A 9,328-nucleotide genomic window follows, 5' to 3' on the forward strand; every position below is an offset into this window, starting at 1 on the left:
TCAATATTACAATAATAAGCGTAGAGAAATATTTGGTAAAGTAGATAGTATAGGGACTCATTTAAAACCCAGACGATCTACTAGCCGATTGAGAGAATTTTGGAAGAAGGTTCGTCGTGACCGACAGAAACTTATTTCTGCTTTAGTACTTAGCTCTGACCAAAGACTCTATACAGATATTAATATAGAGGGTCAAATTTACAAGGCTTTATTAGATTCTGGAGCAACAATAAGTTGTGTACGGTGATTAGCTGCTCAGAACTTCCTTAAACACAACTTAAAAAAATGTTCTGGCGAAATTCGCGCTGCGAACGGAACAAAAAGCAAAGTAGTGTTAAAACTTACAACTTCCATTAAGTATGGAGATACGATAGACAATCTTGAATTGTTTATAATACCATAACTTCAACAGGATGTTTATTTAAGCATTGATTTTTGGCAAAAGTTTGGATTACTAAATAAAATTAGTTATTAGAGTTAGACATCGGTACTTTGGATGATGATGTAGATTCTCCAAAATATCATAAGCTGAACGAAGGAGAAAGACTTCGGCTGGAGATAGTAATAAAAACATTTCCATCCTTTGCTTCAGAAGGTTTAGGTCGTACTACCCTGTCCACACATAGCATTGATATAGGAAATGTGAGCCTTATTAAACAACGGCATTGGCCGTTAGATGTTAGCCTTAGATGTTATCGAAGAGTCAACTAGCGCTTGGAGCAGTAATTGCGTGTTAGTAAAGAAAGGAGACAAGAACCGTCTATGTCTTGATTCTAGAGAGGTAAACAAGGTTACTCAGCGGGACGCATATCCTCTACCTCATATAGACGGCATCTTAAGCTGGTTACCACCAGCTAAATTCATAAGTGGTATCGACATGAAGCATGCATACTGGCAGATACCGCTTGACGAAAATTCGAAGCAATACACTGCGTTTACAATACCGAATAGACCGCTATATCAGTATAAAATGATGCCCTTTGGTCTCTGTGTCGTCTTATGGATCGAGTCATTCCAGCTCATCTTAGGAATAGAGTATTTGTTTATCTTGACGACTTATTAGTTTTGTCCGAGGATTTTGAATCCCATATGCTTTTACTACAAGAGATAGCTTTATGCTATCACTATTAATGTCAGCAAATTTAAATTTTGTATGAAGGAGATCATATATCTCGGCTTTATAATTGGGTATGGACAAATAGGAACCAACCCAGATAAGGTTAAAGCGATAGTAGAATTTCGACAAACAACTTCGATTAAGCAGTTACAAAGATTTCTAGGATTAGCGGGATGGTACCGACGGTTTGTAGAAAACTTTGCCACTATTAGTTTTCCTTTGACGGAACTTCTTAAAAAGAAGAATACGCTTGAATGGAACGAAGAGGCTCAAACCGCTTTTGAAAACTTGAAATCATGTCTTACTGCCTCGCCAAGTCTCATAACACCAGATTTTTCCAAACAATTCATTTTGTTGTGTGACGCCAGCTCTTTTGGTGTTGGTTGCGTACTGGCTCAGGAGCGAGATGGAGTAGAACTTCCGATTTCGTATATGTCCGAAAAATTGTCCAAAGCTTAACGTAACTATTCAGTTTCCGAATTAGAATGTCTTGCCGTTATAAAAGGAATTAAAAATTCCGCGCGTATATTAAAGGCCAGGATTTCTTAGTCATAACAGATCATGCAGCCCTTTAATGGCTGATGCGGCAGAAGGATTTATCAGGAAGGTTAGCTCGATGGTCAATGAAATTGAGAGCGTTTACGTTCACTATAAAACATTTCAAAAACTTACAGCCATATATTCTCCACAGGCTAACGCGAGTGAAAGACTTAACAGATCGGTGTTAGCCGCTGTAAGAGTTTATATAGGGAAAGACCACACAAATTGGGATGACAACTTAGACGCTATTAGCGGATCTTTAAGAGCGTCGTTACATAGAAGCACAGGTTTGTCACCTTACTTTCTGACATTTGGACAAAATATGATCCTTAACGGCAAGGACTATAGTCTCCTGCGTACTCTAAATATGTTAGTGGACGACACTAGAAACTTTACACAAAGTAATGCCGTAAAGAAATTCAGTAGTAAATTGGCACCCGTATTTATTCCAGCTAAAGTTTATAAGAAACGTAGCTCGTACTACTACGAATTAGAGGATGAGAGAGGAAAGAAATTGGGAGTATTCCATTTGAAGGATATACAAGCTAGAAAAAAAGGAGTTTCTTCAGAAAAGGCTTCCTTGAAATAGTCTCGTTACCCTTATCTGTGGTTGTATTGACCAACTTAAACTTTACACTCTTCAAGACACCCTCGCCCTAAATTATAGCAGCTTTTGTATAACCCAAAAAGTGAGAGAATTGTTTTAGACCAGTCAGGACAGAATATGATCGTACGATTGTACAGTTAGGGAAAGGAAAGCCCATAGCAGTGACCACCGGCATGCAGCTTCACAGAGCTTAATTCATTATCAGATAATACCTTGTGGCGAACGCTCACAATTTTTGACGCTGCCCAATTAAATTTCACATACACGTGGAGATATAATTTAATTATATATATCTAATCCAATAAAAACAAGAGTGGGATATTTCAATAAATTTCCGTGTGCGATTTGTGTGAAAGTGGAAAAGAGATTCGACCCACGAGGCCGACATAACCTTCAGCCAACAAGTTACGCAACCAGCCACCTGCCGAATGATAACTGGCCAAATGTATTGGAAGGCTAGAGCTCATCCATATTATTCAGCTGTGCAGTAGTTTAGACGACCGGATCGGATTTAATTATATTTGGACATCATCAACGTTACGCAGTGAGGATCAACTCATATGACCAGCGGAGGTCTAACTTTGTGATTCCATCTTATCGCAGCGCAGCCAGCGGTCTCCTAAGGTCTTAACGCTGCAGTGCTGCAGTTACATTTCGGTGTTTTGTTTTGATTCTTGATTATCTTGTGTATTGCAATTAATAATGAATTAAATACTCGCAGATTGACGGAACTTTTAGCATTTGAATAGGAATTTAAATTAGAACCTTTAAAATTTGACCTACAGCTCGACAATGTCAACGTGAGCTTGGGCCCAACTTTACGCACATCATGGAGTGGATATTTAAGGTCGTGATAACTACAAAACAACAACGATAAAAAAACAGTTTTATGAATTACCTATGTTAAAATTCTACAAAATGCCACTCGAACGTCTAAATAAAATAAGATCTGTATTTGGCTAAAGATTGTATAACTATATTTGCTAATTTTATATTCAATTACTTATGACTATTTGCTTTATACTTTACCTTTATATACATTATATTACTCACTAAATATAAACGAAAATGAAGAGTTAGAGAATAACTAGGATAATTATACGTAGTTTAAAATTTGTTAGTTTAAAAATAAGATTTAATGGAACAGCTTACTAAACTGAATTTATATAAATGGAATTATAATTATAGATATATTGGAAAAAGAATGAATTGTGAATAAATAAATGTAATGGTTTGTCGAGTACTTATGTTGAACACTTTCTTAAATATGTGGTAGAGTTATTTGGAACTTGGCCAAGGGACAATTAAATATTTTAAGCAGCATTGGGAGGGAGACTTAGGGAATTATTAACATCCAAAATTCCCAATACTTATCAGAATCTGTATCTTATCTTCACACGTGTCGGCGTGTATCCGTAGTATCAATATAAAGCCATTTCTTTTATTAATCGATAGTCCAGTTATGAATATTGTTTTAGAATAAGACGCACTTATTAAATGTAGTAGCGTTTCGTACTATCCTAAGCTAAAAGAACCCCGACCTACGGCGAGCTAGACCCGAGCATAGCAAGAGTGCGCATCGCTAGCGAAGGAAGTACAAGGTCCTCTTTATTAGTAATAACCACCCACTATTAAAAGACCAGTTAGTTAAACTATCAAACTACGTACACTACACATTTTTAATAAAGACAATATCTAACAATCAATTAAGATTTCCCGATCTACAAATCAGGGATGGATATATTTACAAAAGAACTACTTTTGTATCAGACGATATAAAGCAAGAAAATCCATGGAAACTATGGATACCTTCGACTTTAGTACCCGATATATTGTTTCAGGCTCATGATGCACCAAGTTCATCTCATTGTGGCATGAGTAAAACTGTAGAAAAACTAAAAAGATATTTGTTTTGGCCTTGTATGGTTACGCAAATACGCAACTATATATCCAATTGTGTAATTTGTCGCACCACGAAAAGTCCAAACACGGTTCTAAAACCGCCAATGGGTAAACCAATGGGCCATTCCAAAAATTATTTATTGACTTCTTAGGCCCATACCCTCGCACCAAAAAAAGGTCACATAGGCTTGCTGATTGTCGTTGACCATTAATCTATTAAAAGTCATTTGGACAACTTGCAATTATCTCAGCCCACACATACAAATTCCACTCCTAACAATATCCAACCAAATACAGATTTGAGCAGGAACGATTCCAATCAAAATCGGTATTCTAAGAATTTAGACAATAATGTAGGAGAAACAGGAGCAATGCAAGATCATATGTTAGCCCGGAAAAAGTATCAGGAATCATTCAAAAATGGGGATTAAAGTTCGATGGTAGCAAAACAAGCATCAGGATAGATGAATTCATTTACAGGATATGCTCACTTACCAAACAAAATCTAGGTAATGATTATGGACTTCTATGTGACCATTTGTACCTTCTGTTTGCAGGGAAAGCAAGCGATTGGTATTGGAAGTTCCATCGAAACAATCCAAATTTCGATTGGAACACATTTTGTGGTGAATTTAGGAAGAGATTCGAAGATATAGAGACAGATTATGATATTTGGGAGGGAATCCGAAAACGCAAGCAAGGGGAAAATGAAGCATTTGAAGATTTCCAGGAAACCATGGAACGCTTGATTGACAGACTGCATAATGGTGTTTCCGAAACACTATTAGTTGAGTTATTGGTTCGAAATTCGAAGCCTAGTTTACATCATGAGTTGCTGCATCTAAAAATCCCAAACAGAGCACAACTCTGATACGAAGTGCGCAGGCATGAACAGTTTTATAACAATCTAAGGACGTTTAAGCCAAAACCCTATCGCTCCTGCGTGGCAGAATTAACCACCGAAGAAGAGGTGACAGGTTTAGTAAGAGTAGGTGAAGAGGTAATCCAAATTCAACGTCGAAATACCACAACTTGTTGGAATTGTGACAAACAAATCCACAGATTTGATGATTGTATGGCTAAAAGGATTATATTTTGTTACGGTTGCGGACTTAAAGAAAAATACAAGCCGACTTGTCCAAACTTTAATCCGGGAAACCGACAAAAGGATGTTTCTCTGAGGAACAAGATTCAGAAGTTGCTAAGTCCAAGTCAACCACTGAAGCCCGTGAATTTCAGGAGATAGAACCTTTAGATCAGCCTGATATTCATTTTTCCTTTATACCCTTACACATAAGAATTCAATATTACAATAATAAGCGTAGAGAAATATTTGGTAAAGTAGATAGTATAGGGACTCCTTTAAAACTTATTTCTGCTTTAGTACTTAGCTCTGACCAAAGACTCTATACAGATATCAATATAGAGGGTCAAACTTACAAGGCTTTATTAGATTCTGGAGCAACAATAAGTTGTGTAGGCGGATTAGCTGCTCAGAACTTCCTTAAACACAACGTAAAAAAATGTTCTGGCGAAATTCGCGCTGCGAACGGAACAAAAAGCAAAGTAGAGTCAAAACTTACAACTTCCATTAAGTATGGAGATACGATAGACAATCTTGAATTGTTTATAATACCATAACTTCAACAGGATGTTTATTTAAGCATTGATTTTTGGCAAAAGTTTGGATTACTAAATAAAATTAGTTATTAGAGTTAGACATCGGTACTTTGGATGATGATGAAGATTCTCCAAAATATCATAAGCTGAACGAAGGAGAAAGACTTCGGCTGGAGACAGTAATAAAAACATTTCCATCCTTTGCTTCCGAAGGTTTAGGTCGTACTACCCTGTCCACACATAGCATTGATATAGGAAATGCGAGCCATATTAAACAACGGCATTGGCCGTTAGATGTTAGCCTTAGATGTTATCGAAGAGTCAACTAGCGTTTGGAGCAGTAATTGCGTGTTAGTAAAGAAAGGAGACAAGAACCGTCTATGTCTTGATTCTAGAGAGGTAAACAAGGTTACTCAGCGGGACGCATATCCTCTACCTCATATAGACGGCATCTTAAGCTGGTTACCACCAGCTAAATTCATAAGTGGTATCGACATGAAGCATGCATACTGGCAGATACCGCTTGATGAAAATTCTAAGCAATACACTGCGTTTACAATACCGAATAGACCGCTATATCAGTATAAAATGATGCCCTTTGGTCTCTGTGTCGTCTTATGGATCGAGTCATTCCAGCTCATCTTAGGAATAGAGTATTTGTTTATCTTGACGACTTATTAGTTTTGTCCGAGGATTTTGAATCCCATATGCTTTTACTACAAGAGATAGCTTTATGCTATCACTATTAATGTCAGCAAATTTAAATTTTGTATGAAGGAGATCATATATCTCGGCTTTATGGACAATGGATTCTGGGAATGGACAAATAAGAACCAACCCAGATAAGGTTAAAGCAATAGTAGAATTTCGACAAACAACTTCGATTAAGCAGTTGCAAAGATTTCTAGGATTAGCGGGATGGTACCGACGGTTTGTAGAAAACTTTGCCACTATTAGTTTTCCTTTGACGGAACTTCTTAAAAAGAAGAATACGCTTGAATGGAACGAAGAGGCTCAAACCGCTTTTGAAAACTTGAAATCATGTCTTACTGCCTCGCCAAGTCTCATAACACCAGATTTTTCCAAACAATTCATTTTGTTGTGTGACGCCAGCTCTTTTGGTGTTGGTTGCGTACTGGCTCAGGAGCGAGATGGAGTAGAACTTCCGATTTCGAATATGCCCGAAAAATTGTCCAAAGCTCAACGTAACTATTCAGTTTCCGAATTAGAATGTCTTGCCGTTATAAAAGGAATTAAAAAATTCCGCGCGTATATTAAAGGCCAGGATTTCTTAGTCATAACAGATCATGCAGCCCTTTAATGGCTGATGCGGCAGAAGGATTTATCAGGAAGGTTAGCTCGATGGTCAATGAAATTGAGAGCGTTTACGTTCACTATAAAACATCGTAGCGGTTCTCAGAACGTCGTTGCAGACACCTTATCCAGACAGAACGACCCAGCCATCGATGAATTTTATCAAAATGGACCCATAGTTGACGTAGATTCTCCACATTTCAAATCCACGGAATACTTGGACTTAATAAAGACAATATCTAATAATCAATTAAGATTTCCCGATCTACAAATCAGGGATGGTTATATTTACAAAAGAACCACTTTTGTATCAGACGATATAAAGCAAGAAAATCCATGGAAACTATGGATACCTTCGGCTTTTTTCAGGCTCATGATGCACCAACTTCATCTCATTGTGGCATGAGTAAAACTGTAGAAAAACTAAAAAGATATACGCAACTATATATCCAATTGTGTAATTTGTCGTACCACGAAAAGTCCAAACACGGTTCTAAAACCGCCAATGGGTAAACCGTTAACCTCAGACAGGCCATTCCAAAAATTATATATTGACCTCTTAGGCCCATATCCTCGCACAAAAAAAGGTCACATAGGTTTGCTGACTGTCGTTGACCATAACACCCGTTTCCACTTTTTGTTACCTTTTAAGAAGTTCACCGCTCCTAAAATCTGTGATTTCTTAAAGGGGGCTACATTCTATACGTTTGGCGTTCCAGAAGTAATACTTTCTGATAATGACAGTCAGTTTAAGTCAAGCTATTTCCAAGCTTTCCTTACTAGTTTAGGTCTAACTTTGTGATTCCGTCTTATCGCAGCGCAGCGTAGCAGCCAGCGGTCTCCTAAGGTCTTATCGCTGCAGTGCTGCAGTTACATTTCGGTGTTTTGTTTTGACTCTTGATTTTCTTTTGTATTGCAATTAATAATGAATTAAATACTAGCAGATTGACGGAACTTTTGGCATTTGAATAGGAATTTAAATTAGAACCTTTAAAATTTGACCTACAGCTCGACAATGTCAACGTGAACTTGGGCCCAACTTTACGCACATCATGGAGGCGATATTTAAGGTCGTGAGTACTAAAAAACAACGATAAAAAAAACATTATTATGAATTACCTATATTAAAATTCTACAAATTGCCACTCGAACGTCTAAATAAAACAAGATCTGTATTTGGCTAAAGATTGTATAACTTTGCTATTTATATATTCAATTACTTATATCTAGCTGCTTTATACTTTACCTTATTATTTTACTTACTAAATATAAACAAAAATGAAGAGTTAGAGAATGACTAGGATAATTATGCGTAGGTTAAAATTTGTTAGTTTGTAAAAGAGATTTAATGGAACCGCTTACTAAACTGAATTTATATAAATGGAATATAATTGAAGATATATTGGAAAAAGAATGAATTGTGAATAAATAAATTTAATGGTTTGTCGAGTACTTATGTTGATCAGTTTCTTAAATTTGTGGTAGAGTTATTTTGAACTTGGCCAAGGGACAATGTAAATATTTTAAGTAGCATAGTCATAGTCATAGCATAGGTAGGGAGGTTAAAGACTTAGGGAATTATTGACATCCAAAATTCCGAATACTTATCAGAATCTGTAGCTTATCTTCACTTTTAATTTCCCTCCTGTCAATGTAGGGATTGTGCAGGGTATTAAGTGTAAATAAAAAGAAAATAATAATTTCACTACCCAAATCCATCCTATGGGCCCAGAGGAATTGTTGTTGGGATTTAATTATCCTAATTTAATTGATAAAAAAATGTATACTTGTGCACATATACATTATAATATATATACCCATGTAAGGTATATTACCAAATAAAATGCCTTGCCTCCCACAAAATAATAGCTAATAAAAATATTGAGTGGCAGTTTCAGAACTAAAAATAAAAAATAATCAACAAAAAAATGAAGAGAAATGAAAATCAAAAGTATGAAAATTTAAATTAAAGGCTGGTTAAATAAATTATTTGTTTGGTTCCTTCTTGTTCTCATTTGCTCATTTGCTCCTGGGTTTCTATTTTCATTTTTGTTTCTGCATTACATTTTTTTTTTATCTTGTTAAATAAATATTATTAATTTAAATAATTTATAATGTGGAACTGTGAATGTATGTGTATTGTAATATGTAAGTTGGGCAATACTATTTATGGATGTTGCATTTTTGATAAGTTCTTTAATTATAGTTGTCCTGCAGTTGCACTGGTA

The sequence above is a fragment of the Drosophila erecta genome, unplaced genomic scaffold (assembly GCF_003286155.1).
Source record: "Drosophila erecta strain 14021-0224.00,06,07 unplaced genomic scaffold, DereRS2 tig00000321-arrow-arrow-pilon, whole genome shotgun sequence".
NCBI classification, from domain to species: domain Eukaryota; kingdom Metazoa; phylum Arthropoda; class Insecta; order Diptera; family Drosophilidae; genus Drosophila; species Drosophila erecta.